The 18576-nt window shown below is 44.0% G+C and overlaps 1 pseudogene; it reads left to right on the top strand.

Moving 5' to 3' along the window:
• The window catches only part of LOC102532509 (sorting nexin-21 pseudogene), a 63867-nt pseudogene that overhangs the window by 32826 nt on the left and 12465 nt on the right, over positions 1–18576 (top strand).

Raw genomic sequence — 18576 nt, 5'->3', positions numbered from 1 at the left:
TTTAAAAACTATTGCCTAATCCAAGGTCATGAAGATATATGCCTATGTTTTCTTCCCAGAGTCATAGTCTATGTCTGTGAATTTTTTAAGAAAAAAATTTTAATTTTCAATTAAAATATAATATACACAGAGAAAATGCATACAAGTATTCAAGTCGATAAATTTTCACAAATTGAACATTCCAATGTAACCAGCACCCAAATCAAGAAATCTCACATCATCAGTACCCCAGCATTCTTTCTTTTCGCTTACAGTCACCCGTCCCCTACCAAAACTTTTCAAGGGTATCCTGACTTTTAAAAACATGGCTTAGTTTTCCAAATTTTTGCACTCTATATGTATGTAATCATATTATATATTCTCACTACTGTCAGTTTTCATTAGCATGATCTTGTGTTTATGGGATTTATCCATATTGTTGTACATAGCAGTGAATTACTTATTTTCATTGCAGTATGTAATTTTGTGATTATACCATAAGTTAATTTATCCATATTACTATAGATGGACATTTGGATAGTTTCCAATTTGGGGCCATTATGAATAATGACATTCTAGTTCATGTCTTTCTGTGGACGTATGTATGCGTTTCTGCTGTGTATGTATACAGGAGCTAGACTGCTGGGTCATAGGGTATGATTTATGCTTTAGAAGATGCCACTAAACAATTTTCAAAAGAGGTTGTACCAGTTGATATTTTATAGCAATGAGGGTGAGAGATGGTGGCAGGTAAGTCAGAGCTGTGGCAGTGCAGATATAGAGAAGAGGGTCACTGTAGAGGCAGATTCAATAGGATTAACTGATGTGGATGTGAGAAAAGAGAGAAATAAAGGATTACTCTTAAAGCTTTGATCTGAGAAACTGGGTGACCGGGTGGTGCCTTTTACTGAAATGGGGAAGTAGATTTGGCACGATAGGAACTGATAATTCCGTTGCAGACATGTCAAGGGTTAAACATCTACTGGATAGCAAGGGTTACCATTTAAGAGGCAAATGAGGGAAGACCAAGCTAGACATATACATTTGAGAATCAGGACGAGATAGACTAGCATTCAAAGCAATGAAATTGGATGAGGCTACTCAAAGAGAGTCTACATGAGAAAAAAGAACAACTTTGAGTGATCAGGATGAGAAAAAAAAGGAAACTGAAAAATACCATTTGGTTTAACTGGTGGGAAAAAAGCAAGGTGAGGGGAAATTTCATAAAGATAAAGTAAAATAATTGGGAAGGGCCCACGGCACAGTGTAAAATGAACTTGATAAAACTTACTAACAAGTCATTAGCTAATATGCTACAAGTACAAATATGCAATTATAGCTCAAGTCTGCACAGATTCGTTCTGTCATTAGCCCCCTTCTCTCCTAACCAGTCCGCTAATGGGGCATAGGCAGCAGAGGTCCTACATTTTTCCTCTCCTCCCTCTCCCACTTTGCCCAATCTTTCCCAATTCAGGGAGGTTTTTCAGTCCCAGTGGGCTCACAGGAAAGGAGTCACTAAGTACCAGAACAGGTACAATTCTGGTACAGAGCTCTCCATCCCAGGGCAGCTGCTTCCTATTTGGTCTCTAAAAAGAGAGACAATGACTTCATCATTTTGCATGTTCCAGCCCTGTCCTTCTCTTGTGTTTCTGGACTGAAATAGAACATAAACCTTTTAGGGCTAACTTGCCATTTGGATTGTGATATCTCAGTACATGTACACTAATCAGGAGTCGACTTAAAATTTATCTACATATTGTAGTAACTGCTGGAAAATTCCTTTCTGAATCTTTTTTCTATATACTATGTTCACGACAATGCTATAAGACAAGAGTGTCATCCACATATACACTAGACAATATGTAGACAATAACAATGTGGGAAGATTAAAAAGACAACCCAAGTGGTTGATTTGGTAAAACAGAAAATATAACTGTAATAAAAGAAAATTTTTTCCAATAGATTCTCCTAAAATCTTTTTTTTTTAATTCAGGAGTTTTCAGTATAATCACATGTTGTACAACTATCATCGCTATCTAATTTCAGAACATTTCCTCTACCCAAAAAGTAACCCAGTATACATTAGCAGTTACTCTCTCATTTTGTGGGCTATCTTTTCACTTTCTTGATGGAGTCCTTTGAAGCTCAAAAAAAGTTTTTAATCTTGATGAAGTCCAATGTATCTATACTTTCCCCTTGTTTGTTTTCCTGGTGTCATCTAAGAAACCACTGCTTAATCCAAAGTCATGAAGACTTAAGTCTATCTTTTATTCTAAGACTTTTATTTGTAGTTAGCTTTTACATTTAGATCTCAAAAATTTTTATTGAAACTGAATGTTTTAAATAATATAATGTGGCAACTCCAGAAATCAGATTTCATCACCCATAGTGCGTTGTTATTGCTGCTTGTTTAGTGACTTTTATGAATGAATTCTATAAAGTCTATATCGTTTGTTATGTGTAAACACTAAAGTCTCAGCTTGGTTAGCTTAGTGGTCAACTAATGGTTGAACAGAGATTCCTCAAATGCCTTGAAATAATAAGTCCCCCAGCCATTGACAAGGAGTTTTGTGTGCACATCAAGGCACATCTTCAACACTTAGGCTGTTGACAGCTCTGCCTTAGCCTTCCCTTCCTGCTTGTGCAGGGACTCAAGGTCATTTCCTGGGCATTTTCAGGTCTTTCTGGGTCATGTGCACAGCCTTTCTCATGCACGTTGACAATCTGGATTCCCAGGAATATGGTGGAGTTTTTTAAAGCCCTTTAGGGGCATCTCACTCTCCAATTTTTACTTTTAAGTTTTTCATCTTGAAGTGTTTAAACACGTTTTCTCTTATTGCTACTGCTGTCCCAGGAAACTGGATGTTAAACAACTCTTGTTGATTATTTTTGACAAGTGTCCCAGGACAAAGGCTGTTCACACTGAGCTAGTTCTGAGTCAGGTTTCTAAGGCTATTGTGGACCGAGGACGGAGTTCTGAAAAAGTTAATTTTGACATTTTGTTTTACAAACAGAAGCTGTTAAGTTTTTATAGTCAATAAATCAGTCTTTTCCAGCATGATTTAATGGACAAAAATTATTTTCTATCTCAAATTCAGATATTTACCTTTCTCCAGCTGTCATGTAATATCATATTTATACTCATTTTTTAATCACATCATCATGTATTTTGTAGTATTTTTTTCAGGTGTTTAATCAACTCTCTGAAAAAATATTCCTTTCCCTACTGATTTGAAATGCTACCTTTTCTAAATATAACTTTCGGACTCCTTATTTCCTTCCAGGCTTCTGTTTGTCAATTTGTGCACTGGTACAAAACCATTTCATTATTATCAAAATAAAGTATCTTAATATTGTGCAACATAAATGTTCCTTTCCATTAATTTCTGTTTCTGATACTTTCTGCTTTTCAAAATTTCGTGAGGATTTTTACCCATTTACCATTCCAAACAGATTTTAGATTCATTTTGTCAAATCTTGTTTCCAAAGTGAAATGAGAATTGTAATCTCATTTTTATTATAATCTCTTTCTTGTAATTACATTAAAAGTATATCTTAAAGGAAATTAAAATTTTATAATATTGAATCAGCAAATACATAGTTATACTAATATCACGCTATTTATTCACATTTCTTTTATGATACTCAGTGAAATTTTGTAGGTTTTTTTCCTCAAATAGACCCAAATTATCTGGTAAATTTATTCACAGGTAGTTTGTTTCACATTGTTATTATTGTGAATATGATCTTTCTGCTGTATATTTTCAAAATACTTTTCTATTATAAATGCAATTTTATTTAATGTATATTCTGAACTTGCTTATTTGTTCTTGGTAGATTTTTCAGTAATGTGCAAATAATGATGCCCCTTATGCTTCATTCCAATAAGTGCACTTACTCTTTACCACCAACAGCATTTGTCGGAGTTGCCAGAAGAATATTAAATATCAATGGTGATAGTAAGCCTCCTCCCTTGTTCCTGACTTTAATAAGAACCTCATTTTACCCTCACAAATGGCATTGTCTCTTCGTCTGAGTTAGATTCTCCATATCAAATTCAGGAAGTTCCCTCTATTCTCAGGGACTTACGATTCTGAAGAATTGCTCATGAATATTCAATTTCAGCTTTTCAAACTCTTTAGGGATTGTCATACTTTTTTTCTTCTTTGACCTATTATATTAGTAGATTTTCTATTTTAAAACATTTTTAATTTAGTTAATAAGCTCTATTTGTTCATGGTGAATCATTCTTTAAATATACTACCAGATTCAATTTACTAGTGTTTTATTGAGAATTATTGCTTCTCATTATTCATGAGTGAGATTGATTTGTGGCTTTTTTTAATGACATTTTGCCAGGTTTTGGTTATTAGGAATATGCTAGCCTTGAAAAATCAATTGCAATGGTTTTCTTCCTTTGCTTTAAAACAGTTTATATGTAACGGGAATTTTCATGAAAACTTCGGAAAAAAAATCCCTTGAAATAATAATCCGAGCTCAAGTCTCTCTCAACAGCCATTCTTTGACAGCATTTTGAACTTATTCCTTATTTATTGCTCTATTTTGGTTCACTGCTCTCCCTGAGTTGATTTTGGTTGTTTGTATTTTCCAAGAATCAGAGGAATCATGAGATGGTCTCACTCCAGGAGTAATAACAACAATTTACCAATAAACCCCCCCAACTTCTGTTAGACTCCAAAACACTGTGAATCAATAGAACTCATAAAATACAGATTTAACCTGCTTGACTTCAGTGTTGATTAGGAGGACAAATTGCTGTGTGTCCGTGCGATGGCCACCGTCTCTGAGTCTGTGTTTTAGTGGTTTCCCTGGTGGCTTGGTAAAGAACACCTAACAAAAATGATCCTAGAGCACTCTGTAAATGTGCTGGACTAGACAACTGCCTCAAATTAAACAATGCTTGGGTGACGGAGAATATAGCCCATTTTCTCATCCAGAAGAAATGACTGATCCAATAGACCAGCAAACTCAGGTGTGATGTGTGCAGTAAAGAAAGCAAAACACAGACAGTGAACACAGACAGAGCCTGGTTTAGCTCATGGTATCTCTGCCACACTCTTGCTCAGGTCCCAACCTTCCTAGAGATTCACTCAAATGAAATATTCAAGGTTCTATCGGATTTCCAACGAGTACAAATTCTCCATACCCAAGGATGGCTCCAGGCAACGGGGAAACAAATAACGGCAATAAACTATGTTTTCCCACACAGCCTGGATTATTTGTTCCAGAGGGAAAGACTCGCTCGGCTGCCTGGGTTGACCAGAAAGTCACTTCAAGGTCCAGACAGTCACTGATTTGGGGAGTTTGTTTTGCTCAGACCCTTGTTCTTTCTCCCAACTTTTCAACTTCAGCTTTTGGAAGAAAGACCCAGGCCTTTTAATTCCCTGTTTCCATCAAGATATCAAACTCTCTTGTCTCTCCTTGCTCCTCTGTAGTAATTGAGGAGGGCAGACATGGGGTGACAGACACTTGAGTGAACCAGGAGTGCCTGAGATTCCACAGTCACCAGTAGGGCAGTTTGCACATTAGGGGCTTCAGTCTCCACATTTGCAAATCTGAAGAAAGAATATGCTGGTTCCGTTTTAGTCATAGCCCAGTGTAGTGCCTACAATCTGGAGCATGAGCCTAAGGACCTGACGGAAGCCACCTTCAAACTGTGGATTTTCCGAAGCCTTGGCACCCCGCCCCCCATCCTTCTCTTTGGGTTAAAGTGACGATAAAAGTAACCCACCTGAGTTTGTCAACGAGCACAAACTTGTAAGTTTTGCATTTAAGTCTCTGCGTCAACTGCCTGGAAGCATTTCTTTCTCTTTAAGAGGTTTGTTTGCATTGAAAAGCTCAAGGGTTAACAAAAGGTGAGTGAATGTTTGACAGATGTAGGCGGGCTCCTGAGGGGACAGGGGAAAAGATCTGGAGGGTGGGAGAGAAAACAATGCTGGCTTCTCAGCACACCCCACCTTCAAGAGACTTGGAATGGAGCTCATTGTGGGGGGAAGGGAGCCTTTTCCGAGTTTCTCTGTTTGCCGTCTGTCAGAGACAGCAAGAAAAGCAGGTGTGCTCTCTCCAGCCTCCAGGGCTCTCTGAAGAAGCCTCTCCCACACTCCCTCCAGAGCTATGCTATGCCAATAACTCTGAGTTTCTAGAATTTTTTTAATAGTTGCAATCAATTATCTGTTTAAAGGGAAACTCAATGGTTTAAAACTCTCCATTGAACAGGAAGGGTGACCATTTTAATCAGACTTTCCAAAGATGGGTAACATGTAGTCAGTCATTTAATTGAGTATTTACTGAAGACCTACTGTATACCAGGCACTGTTCTAAGTACTTGGAACACAGAGGCAGGCAAGACAGATAATATCTCTGTGGTAAAAGTGCCTGGCCCATAATAAACAAAAATGATTTCAGATTCTCTTGTATGCTACACTGGAAATAAAATCAGGTAATATGGTAAGGGGGAAGGTCAGGCAAGACAAATTAAATAGAGTGATTGCTCAAAGAAGGCCCCTTTGAATAACAATAGCTGCCATTTTTTGAATACTCATTATATGCCAATCAGGTCACATTTGTTATTTCATTTCACGTTTGCACGAGACTCCTCAAGTAAGGGCTGTGGTCTCCATTTACAGATTTAAAAACTGAGGTTTGAGGTCCATGGCTAGTCCTCAGCCAAGCCAGGATTCAAACCCAGATGTGACCACTTCCAAAGCCATGTGCCCCTGACCACCATGTTAATCTGTCCTCCAGGAGGAAGCTGCCTGTTGCACCAGAGTAGTGATCCTTAGCCTGTCTGCACACGGAAATCATCTTGGGGTGGGAGTGGGGTCCAGAGGATGCTGATGCCTGGACCAAAACCCCGGCAATTCTTATTTAGTAACTGGTCTGGAATACAGTCCGTACATTTTGATACTTAAAGGCTTCCTGAGGGACTCAGCTGAGAACCTGAAGGAAGTTCTTGAAGAGGGAGAATTATTCTATATGGTGGTCCACAGCAAGGCTCCACCGGTCAATCATTTTACTCCAAGAAAGTACTTCATCTTTTATTTCTGCTCTTCCCTCAGGCCTGCCAGGGATGACCCTGAGGTCACAGGGGCTGGTTGGCCGCATTACCCACCCATCAGATGCTCAGCACTTCCTATTAGGCACTGATGCTCATCCCCAGTACAGATGAGGAAACCCAGGTGCAGACAGGCTAAGTAATTTTCCCAAGGTCATACTGCTCCTCTGTGAGCAGCACAACTGGGATATAAATCCAGCCCTATCTTCCCACGCTCTTAGCCACCAGCCTCACCTCCCTCCCTTTAGTTCAGTCCCCTGGTTTACACCCAGGGAAAAGCCAAGTGGAATACAGCCTGAGTTCCCTCCAGTGAGATGCGCACAAAACAGGCCCCTCGGCACTACTGCAGCCCCTCTGCTTACTTCTTCCCAGAGAAAAACCTCAGCCTTCAACATTCCTCCAAAAGCTGCCCACTCCATCCCCAGAATTCTCTCTCTGCCTTCATATTTATGACACAGTTTTCCTTAAACTTTTATCTTAAAAACGACTTCTCCTTCCAAACCCACATTTGCAGGTGAAGAAGAACCATTTAGCCCGCCTCCTCCCCGCGCGGGGCCAGGGTCAGCCTTCCGCCCAGCTAGGACCCAGCATCGCACGCTCAGGGTGCCAGAGCCTCGCGGCTCCTCCACTGGCTGCGACACGCCCCGGCCCTGGGGAGGCACGGCCAGCTCCCGGTGAGCTCGAAACTGGAGGACGCCGCCGCAGAGAGCCTGTTGTCCTGCCCTAGCGGCACCTTGAGCTTCACCAGCGCAGAGGACTAGAAGAGGAGGCTGGCCCCGACCTCCTGCCCCCCAGGGTTCCCAGCGGTGGGAGAAGACACAGGCCCATCCTGTGCTCCTGCAAAACGGAGGCGCCTACCTGATGTGCAGCGGGGCAGTCAGCTCCTGGCACGGCAGCTGCAAGCTTTCTGGAAGGAGTCCCGGAACACCCTGGAACCCCGGCAGCTGCCCTTCGAGGTGACCACCGCCCGCTTGGTCAAGGACACACTCTCCAAGTACGTTCGCTTCCTCATCGCCGTGATGGGCCAGGGCCTCGGAATCGCCAGCCGGCCCAGATCTCCCGCCGTTACTCGGACCTTGAGTGTGTACACGGAAGCCTGTGGGAGCAGTTCCGGGTCTCCAGGACAGTTTCCGGGCCCCATGGTCTCCTTCCCCCTTAAAGCGCCTGCGCCGGAACTTCGCCGCCGAGACCATCGGCTTCCGCAGCCGAGCCTTCGAGCCGTTTGGGGGCCACCTCCAGGCGTTGCCCGAGCTGCCAGGACCCGGACTTGCAGGACTAATTCACACTGCCTGAGCTGCGGCGGGCCCAGAGCAGCACCTGCACTGGCCTCTTGTCACGAAGCTGTGGCGTCTGGTGCTCTGGGCCAAGGCCTCGCAGTGGCAGGCCCAGCGGGGCATCTCCTCAGGCTCAGACCGCCTTCTGCTGACCCTGGCGCGGCTGGCCTTGTGCCACCAAGAGCCAGGGGACCCTAGAGATGCCCGGGAATGCTGTGAGAGGGCCCTAACCCTCTGCTGGCCCACGTGCGGCTCTCCCAGACGGGGACCTGGACACAGTCAGAGGCCTGGCTCCGGGACCTGCAGAAGGCAGCCGGACCCCCACGCCTATCCCCAGTCTCAAAGAATTACTCATCAAAGAGGTACTGGACTAACCTTGCCTAGACTGAAGGCCACTGTGGGCAGAGGCGCTGCCCCGAGATGAGGGATGGGGTGGGGGCCTATGAGAACATGGACAGCAGTTCGGAGGCTATAGGGGGTGCTGGGAACCCCTAGAAGTTCCACAGAGAATTTACAGTGATGGAGGAAACGTGCTGCTTCTGTTGAGCTGGGCTCAGGACAAGCTTTGGCTGGGATGGTGCAGGGAGAAAGCTTGACGCAGCCTTTCCAGCTTATGAACATCTCTTTTCCCTTGTGCCTCCAAGCCAGTGATGCAGCTTGGTTCCAGCCAGGTATTCTGCCTCTGGAGTCCTGGACTTGATGTTTGGAGGGAGGGTTCCAGTTCTGGCCCAGAGGAATTAAAGGCCAGTAGCTCAGGGAAGAAAAAAAAAAAAAGACAACGACGACTAACCATCTCGAACCTGTAGTTCTCTGTGACTCTCCCTTATTCAGATGACAAACATTAATGTCACTGAAGATGAAGCTCTGAGCTCCCATTGCAGGTGGCGTGACATTTTACAGTTTATGACATGCTTTTTCATCTACTCTTTCATTCGATGTCTTCGAAAAACTTGAGGTAAGCAGAGCTAATGTTAATATCCATGGTTTACAGAGAAGGAAACTGAGGTTCATAAAGGTCAGGTAATTGGTAGAGTGAAGGTTCCAACCCAAGTTTTCTATCCCAAGACCAGGTCCGCTTTCCCTTTGTAAAAAGCGTGAGTGCTGTTTTGGCTGAGGGGTTTGCATTCTGCTAATCAGAAAAATCCCAATAATTTCAATGACACTTGACAGTTTTCAGAGTATGTTGCCTTATCCTCATGGAAATGCTGGAAGCCAGGCTGAAGGATTGTCTGCCTTTTATAATGAGGGTCCTAAGGTTTAGAGTGGTCAGCTCACTTGTCCGTAGATCACCCTCTCAGGAAGTCACAGAGACAGGATTTGGTCTTCTGTCTCCAACTTCTGTGCTATTCCCACTAAACTAAAAATTCACAATACAAATTACTTAAGAGAATGCGTTATTGCTATTTCGTATACAATTTAACTGAAACAGTAAAAGGAGATAAGCTTGAATTTCTTGCCCTACATGTAAAATAAATAGGTTACTGTGATAGTTTATATTATTGCCCAGCAAATAATCACTCTCTCCCAACTCCTCCACCCCCATCCCCACTCTGGCTTGCTGTGGCGTCATAATGGGTGGAGTTACACCCATTTAACTTCGAGCTTGGCCGTGTTGCATCCTTGGCTCATGGGATGTTACTAGACGTGACTCTGAGCACAGGCATTAAATATGCTTGCACAGATGGACTGCTCTTTGTGGGCCTTGGGCAACCACTGGGCCAAAGTGGTTCCGAAGCATGTGGGGCAGACCTAGACCCATTCACGAGTCTGAAGCCAAGCCCTGTTCAAGCCAGTGTCGATCAGATCAGTGCGAGCCCATCCACAGATACACAAGTGAGAATAAATTCTCATTATTGGGAGCCTCTGACTCATGTGGTTACCCTGACCGAATAGTTCTGTTTATTGAGGACTGTTTAATTCCAGTGCCAGAAACACAGTACACATTAATCGATTTTAAATAGCCTTCACCATGCTGGAGCTCATGAACCATCCTCAGTGTTTCTGGGCCTTAGTCTGTGCACCTTCTGGGAGAGAGCTGTTTCTCCTTCCCCAGGGAGCAGTGTTAACACCAGCTTTAGACGTTACCAACCACAGCATCAAGGCTTGATTATTTCTTTAGAGAAACAGGAATTGGGAAAAAGCATTCCAACTTCAAATCCACCCCATTCTAAAGGACAAACTGAGACTTGGCTTTTAAAAGAAATCAGACGGGGTTTCCTGGTGCAGGGAGGTCATTCACGTAACACATGTGATGTGGTTCTGTAGGTCTTGGTCCACCTCTCTTCCATGTCACTCACTCCTAACAGTTACTCAGTGATCCTTCATTACTAGGCTGTCTTGGGTTGGGAAAATTTTTCTAGGATGCCAAGTTGTACAGAGACAGACCCAAGCAACATGGCCTTTGTCACATGGGTAGGACAGGATTGCTGTGGCTTATAAAGCAGTTTCCAGTAAGTCCAGTCATTCAGGCTTCACCAGGATGGCCACTGGAACTTGACCCTGTGTTTTTTCTCGTAAGTAGAAACACCCAGGAAGGCATACAGTCAGAAACACAGGTTCCTCTGCAGCCTCAAGTTTGAGTTATCCATTAAGGGAGTAACACCTCAAGGGCTCTCCCTTCCTGTTTTCCAAAACATCCAAGAAAGGCAGAGAGCCAGGTTCTCTCCGGGAAGCCTGAGGCGACGGCTTGGGTGAGGAGCTGCACCCTCTATGCAAAAAAAAAAAAAAGAACAATTTAAATTGAGTTGGATTATTAAATTAATTACAGAAGTATAATTATATTAAATCCTATAATTAATTGCATTAAATTGCCTAGCACAACAAAATTTACCAAGAGGGTAGAGGCATTTAAGTCAGTCTTCTGTCAGGCAGTGAAACAGAAACCCCAGTGTATCGGGAGGCAACCTGAAAAGAAATATCCCTGAGACAGGGATGTCTGTTTCTTGGTTACGCCCCCAAAAAGGGACGGCTTTGTTGGCTCTTGACAGCACTCTTGTCTCCCTTCCCTAATGACAGTAACCACCAGATACTGAGGCCTTGGTGTCAGGCCCGGCACTAAAGGCCCTGTGTGTGTGATAGCATGAATTCCTACAACACAGCTGTGAGCTAGGTAGTGATGTTAACCCATTTTATAGAAGAGAAAACTGACATCTACAGGGATTAAGTCATTTCTCTGGGGTCAGACGGTAGCTAAAACATTGAGTCCAAATGTGCCTTCCATTTGTGGCTTTACCAGCAGGCACAGGGCTCTCTGTAGGCAGGAGTGAGGAGTGAGGGTCTCAACAAAGCCCAGAGAAAGCAGACAGGTCGGCAGTGGGAGCCGGGGACTGTCCTTTGGTGTGCTGTTTGACTGACTAAACTGCACTCTGGTTCCTGGAGAACAGACAGAAGGTGGCATTTGTCGTGTGTCCGCTACGGGCCAGGGGTTTTCTCCAGGCCCTCCCATTTGATTCTCATTTCATGCCTACAGCTGATACTTCTAATTAACCTCATTTTACAGGCGAGGGGGCGGAGGCACAAAGATGTTAAACGCCTGGTCCCGGGTCAAATGGAGGGAAAGGGCCAGGCTTGGATTTGAACCCTGTTCTCTCTGAGCCCTTGTCCTCTTCCCACGCCAGTGTGACTCCAGTAGGGAATCAGCAGAGACATCAGTAGTTACCACCCGCTGGGTGGGCGCTCAGGAGGGGAAAAGGTCTGTTAGAACCAGGAAGAAATGTCCATCGTTTCGCAGTGTTGTGTGTGGGAAACCCTGCCCTGGTCCTCACCTGGAGACAACACCATGTACATCTGTGAGAACCCCCACGAGCGCTTATCCCCGCTTGCGCTGAGGGGCAGGTGGGAGGCAGTGGGTTCTGCCTTGAAGGACCCCCTCGCCCGTGCTGGTGGGGCTCGGGGGGTGGGGCGGCCAGCAGGCCCACATGCAGCCAACCCAGCAGCACCAGGCCTTCAGGGGACACACAGGAGGGAGCGTCTCTGGCCAAGAAGGGCCCCCCCCCCCACCAGTGAGTGCTGCCTTTGGAGCTGGACTTGGAACAACTTCTCCAGTTGTCATGCACATGCTACAGGACTGATCCGCAGGGCCCAGGAGGGGTGGTGGCCCTTCCTGCCAGTGGGAAAGGTGTCAGGAAGGCGCCCAGGTAGGGGAACGAGAGCAACTGACCAGTCAGGATAAGGGCTGTGGAACTGTCAGCAGAAAACAGCAGCCCACGTTTTTCAGCAAGGAAATGACATGACTGGATGTCTGTCTAGAAAGTTCCTCTGGCTGTAGCAGGGCGTCCAATTGGAGGAAGGGAGCTGGGGAGGCAGGGGCAAACCCAGGTGGGGGATGACGAGGGGTCCTCCTAACCCAGGGCAGGCTGTCTGGAAACAGAAAGCCCGTCTCCCCAGCCGTGTTTCTCCACCTGGCTGCCGGTCCTCATCCCTCAGAGCTCCAGCACCACACAGAGTCCTGGCCCCACCCAGCCCTGCTGAGTCACAGTCTCCAGGGCAGGGCCCAGCGAGTTTGTTTGAGAAGCACCACAGTGATCCAGACGTTTCTCCTGATGGTAAAAAGGCAGAGCCAACAGTGAAGGAGTAGACCAGGAGGCAAGAGGGGCCGCAGCGGAGGAGGGGAGATGACGGAGGTGATGCTGAGATTCCAAGTGGGGCCTCCTGAGTGAAGGGTGGGACTTCTTGGGGGCTAGAACTCGCTGCAGGAGGAAAAGGAACACGTCAGGCAGCAAGTGGGAAATTCACCCCTTCCCAGACGTCCGGAAGTGGGTGTGTCCAGTAGCTAGAGAGGCGTGAGGGTCAGAGCGAGCGGGAAACGTGTGTGATTGAAACTGTGGACGGGGGGTGTTGGAAAAGACTGCCCAGGAGAGTGTGGAGACCCAGAGCCAGAAGGCAACCCAAGATTTACCAGGTAACAACAGAGGAAAGAGAATGGCTAGAGAAGCTAGAGAGGACCCAGCCAGGGGAGTGTGGCAGAAATCAACCAGGGAGAAGGCTGGAGGAGGCTGTGCCCTACAGAGTCTGCAGTTTCAAAGAGGTCACGAGTCAGGACCAAGCAGAGGCCTTGGAGTTGTGGCTTCAGAAGCATCAATGGACTGTTGTGTATCAGAAGCCAACTGCCCTGGATTACAGAAAGCCCTAGACGGGGAGAGAGACGGCAGCTTTTACCCTCCTGTCTCAAGTCCCAGAGGTGATGTCACCTGTTTCAGAGCGAGTGAAAAATCAAGAAGGATGTGTGGGGATTTGGAAATATTTACTTGTGCCTTGGAGGGGTGGGGAGGGGGCTTGTGAGGCAAGGGGAGTTCTTTGTGTAAGGTGGTGGCTTCCAGAGCTGATTCCGCCAGGGGACTAAGAGGCTGAGACAAAATGCGTCCAGACTGTAGGAGAAAGAGATTGTCAGGACAGACTCTCCAACAGCTTCGGGTTTTGTTAATTTCTGGAATGCTAACTGTGAAGTCAATAGGGGTGTCATCAAGGACCCACCACCATCGGGAGATGCTCAGATTACAAGAGACTTCACAGTTCTCATGGGACTCCATCCCAGATGTCAACCTACTGTGTGCACTGTCTTCTTTAAAATGCTTTCCCATCATTCCCTGATAAATGTGAAATGCAGCTTGTATCTCTCGGGAAGATCAGCTGCTCCTGTTGGGACTAACTGCAGTGTCCTTCTGTGTGACGAAGGGGTTGCCACTGGGGGGATAAAGAGACAGGCATAATGATTGCAAAGGCGCATAATTTATCGAATTCAAAGACTGTGACATTGCAGAGTAAATTCCATAGGAAATGAATGCACTGTGTTTCAATGAATCAAGTATTAAGACTATTTCCTTGGATACCAAGTTTCTAACTTTCATTAAAAGAGAAGGAGAGAGAGAAGCAGAGAGAGAAATAAAGGAGAAGGTTGCAGGGAGGAGGAAGAGAGGAAGAGAGAGAGGACACAGAGTGAGCGAGAGAGACTTTGGATTGAAGTGCACCCGTGAATTAACATCTTGTGGTAAAAATGCTGCCTAAGAAATTAAAATGATATTTGAAACATAAATCCCGCGTGCTAACAACTCTCGTTACAAGCACCCGCCAGAGTCAACAGACAGAGTTTGTTTGCTAGGAGGTTGTTTCTGGAGGCCAATTCTTGAGTTCTCAAAAAACATCTGTGCAAAGGCAGGGGGAAAAGCCACAGCAATAGAAGCCATCAGCGGTTAGGTGTGTTATAAATACATTATTACTTCATTGTAATGGCAGCCGGGCCTTGGCGAGACTGCGGCATGACCTCACCAGCTGTCAGCCCTTGAGTTACTCCCCTTGAATGAGCATTCAAGATACAGCAATGAGTCCGCGGCAGCACAGTGTAAACACAGAGGTAATCTTGAGAGAGGAACCAGGCACAAATTCATCAACATCTCACGAAGAAGCCGGGAGCCGTGGCCAAAACCAGAAAGACTGAGGGATTCTTCTGTCAGACAAAACCACCGTTCAAGCCAGCCCTGAAGAACCTTTTTCATAGAACCTCTGAGCCGGCTCTCCCCTGGGCTTCCTCGCTCAGTCTCCCCTCTCAGAAAAGAGGCCTTATGGCCCAAAAGAAGCAAGTCTCCTTCCAAGGAATCTATTCCCGTAGTGGAAACTCGGAAATGCTGGCCGAAGCCCGGTGGCCGGAGTCCGAAAGCAGCTGGGCTCCTGGCAGAGACAGTCGATACACAGAAAACCAAGAACTTTATTTAGGGGTAGACTTCCCTCTGCAAGGCGAAGGAAAACACTTTGAAGATAAGAAGACTGCCCACAACTAAATAGAAAATGATGGGTGGCCAAGAAGTGTCAGGAGCCATGGAAAAAAATGTGAAAAAAGAGAAGGAGCATTTGGAGGTGGGCTGTCCTCACTTAGCTCAAGTTTCTGACGGAGCCCTGGGCATCCTGAGAGGTGACTAAAGCAGTTTCGATTTGAGCCAGAGTCGGTGTACCGCCTGTGCACAGGCCTGGGAGCCAGGATGTCTGATGTGGGTTTGGGGTCTTTCCACGACAGTTTAAGTGTGAACCTCCCCCTCGGTGTCCTTGGCTGTTCCTGGAAAAGGCAGAGGAGAGGAGATTCATTTCTAATGAACTTGGACATGCACCAGGAGTGGCTGTTGGAGTGGTTCCATGGATGAGTGCTATTAGTCAAACTTCTGAAATCTGGGGGTAGTGAGGGTGGGGAAGGAAGAATTAAAAGTGAGACTTAATTTTCTTAACGTGAAAGATAAAAGAAGCTTTATTTTCATCTTCTGATGGACAGACACTGAGAAACGTCAGCACATCTTATACCCAACATTCTGAAGGAAACAAGTAGTTGATAAGCCCATGGGGACAGAGAACATGTTAGGGGCTTTGATCATCAATATCTCCCCAGTGCTTAGGGGACACGTAACAGCATACTCAAGTAGTATTTGTTGAATTAATGAATGAGTGAATGAATGAATGAGCAAAACAGTCATGAGTGTCCCATGTTTTAGGCCACATACCACACCTAACTTAAGGTGTTACATTCTTCCAGCTGAGCTACCACTGGCAATTCTTGTTGGTCTGCCTTTAGGTTTAAAGCTTTGTTGCAAACTGAGGCATGATTTTTCTAAGATGAGTGCCTTTGCATTGTAATCACATGGTGGGAGAGGGAGGAAGCATTTTACTCGATGAAAACTTTGTACTAATGATTTGGGAAAATAATGGTAAAAAAGTTTCAGTTGAATAAGTATTTAATTCATTTGTTCATCCATTCACTCATTCAAGAAATACTGAACAATTAGAAAACAGCTAACCAAATGGCAATAGTAAGTCCATACCTGGCAATAATTATTTTAAATGTAAATGGACTAAATTCTCCAATCAAAGGGCATATTGTGGCTGAATGGATAGAAAAACAAAACTGAACTATCACTGCCTACATGAGACTCACTTCAGCTTTAAGGAAGCACGTACACTGAAAGTGAAGAATGAAAAAAGATATTCCATGAAAATAGAAGCCAAAAGAAAGCAGGGGTACCTATACTTATATCAGACAAAATAGACTTTAATCCAAAGACTGCAATAAGAGACAAAGAAGGTATCATATAATGATAAAGGGGTAAGTTCACCAAGAGGGTATAAGAGTAGTAAGTACTTATGCACTCAACATAGGAGCACACAGATATATAAAGCAAATATTAACAAACCTGAAGGGAAAAATAGACAGCAATACAATATTAGAGGACTTCAATGTCCTACTTTCAAAAATGGATAAATCATCAGGCAGAAAATCAATAAGGAAACATTGGACTTAAACTCCTTGTTAATCAAATGAACCTAACAGATACATACAGAATCTGTTCAACAGCAACAGAATACGCATTCTTTTCAAACAGGTATAGGACATTCTCCAGGATAAATCACATGATATGTCACAAAACAAGTCTTAACACATTTAAGAGGATTGAAATCGTATCAAGCATCTTTTCTGACCACAATGGCATGAAACTAGAAATCAATTACAAGAAGAAAGCTAGAAAATACACAGATATGTGGCTATTAAGCAACATGCTCCTGAACAACTAATGGGGCAAAGGAGAAATCAAGAGACATTAAAAAAAAAATCTTGAGACAAATGAAAATGGAAACGCAACATACCAAAAATTATGGGACACAGCAAAAGCAGTTCTTAGAGGGAATTTTATAGCAATAAATGCCTATATTAAGAAAAATAAAGATCTCAAATAAATAACCTAACTTTACACTTCCACGAAATAGAAAAAGGAGAACAAACTAAACCTAAGGTTAGTCAAAGGAAGAAATTAACCAAGAGCAGAGTGGAAGTGAATGAAATAGTCTAAAAAGACAACAGGAAGAAAAAAATCAATGAAACTAAAACTAGTTTTTTGAAATGATAAACAAAACACACAAATCTTTAGCTGAATTTACCAAGAAAAAATACAGAAATCTCAAGTAAATGAAATAATGAGCCATCAGGAAGAGAAAGTAAGACAGCAGTCTCATTTACAACGGTATCAAAAAGGCTGAACTAAGGAATAAATGTAGCCAATCTGAAAATCCTTCTAGAGTTTAAGGCACTGTGTAGAAGCATTACCATCATGATTATGATTTTGAACTTAAGACATGAGTCTCTATGCATACAAAGATGGTTGTCATTGTTACCAACAGTCTTAGTCTTGGCAAACACTTATAATGCTAAATATGGTAACTATGGCAGATCTGGATTGATAGCCTTTGATATGGTGCCTTAGGGGCTGGTACAGGAATATACAAAATAATGATGACCTTATCATGGAGGCTTTAAAATTCTTGGATTATTTTTTAAAAATCCTCCACAGACCTTTATAGGTAGTGAGGGGGACTTGAGCCTTTAAAATCATATCTGATTTTAAAACCTATCGTCTGAAAGGAGTAACAAGTCACAGAGAACTAAGGACTAGAATGGCTTTCCTCACTTCTTAGAACTTTCAGCTCCAAGTTTTCGGCGACAACAAGTTTTCAGGTGTTTTGCTGAATCTGATGTTTATAGAACATTGTTTCTCAAAATAGTCATCTGCAATCTAATTTGAACTCTCAAAGAACACACAGAAGTGGTAAGGCAGATGCTGCTCCCTCCATCTTATGGATAAATGAACTAAGGAGGAGGGAGATTGACAGCAGAGTTAAGACCAGAAGCAGAATATCTGACTGTTCGGTCGGTGTATTAGATGTTACTCCATGGCCCTGGACAAAGCGAGCTTGGGCACACTTGAAATTCCCACTGTCGGAAGTCTGGTGCTGCGCTGTCCAAATTGGTAGCCATGGGCCACATGTGGCTACTAAGCCCTTAAAATGTGGCTCGTCCAACTTGAGGTGGGTTGTATGTGTGAAAGGCACACCACACTTCAAGTCTTGGTACAAAAAACTATAAAATATCTTGTTAGTGCTTTTACGTTGATTATATGTTGAAACGATGATGTCTTAGATGATGATGTCTTAGATATATTGGATTAAATAAAGTATTTTGTTAAAGTTAATTTCACTTGTTCCTTTTTTGCTTTGTGGAGTGTGGCTACTAGAAGATCTTATGTCACAAATACGGCTCACATTATATTTCTGGTGGACAGTGCTGTGTAGACAGAGTACCCGTCTCTTCTTTGGAGGGATAAGGTATAACCATTCACCGTCCAGTGATCCACACCTTCCTCTCCAGCATTCTTTCTGTTCTGACCTGGCTGTGTGCAGTGACGTGATGGCGCACATCTTCACATGTGCCCATGACCTTGT

This window comes from Vicugna pacos, chromosome 15, assembly GCF_048564905.1.
Source record: "Vicugna pacos chromosome 15, VicPac4, whole genome shotgun sequence".
Classification (NCBI taxonomy): Eukaryota; Metazoa; Chordata; class Mammalia; order Artiodactyla; family Camelidae; genus Vicugna; species Vicugna pacos.
Note: the sequence above shows the minus strand (reverse complement) of the source record. Positions and strands in the feature narration are given on the sequence as shown.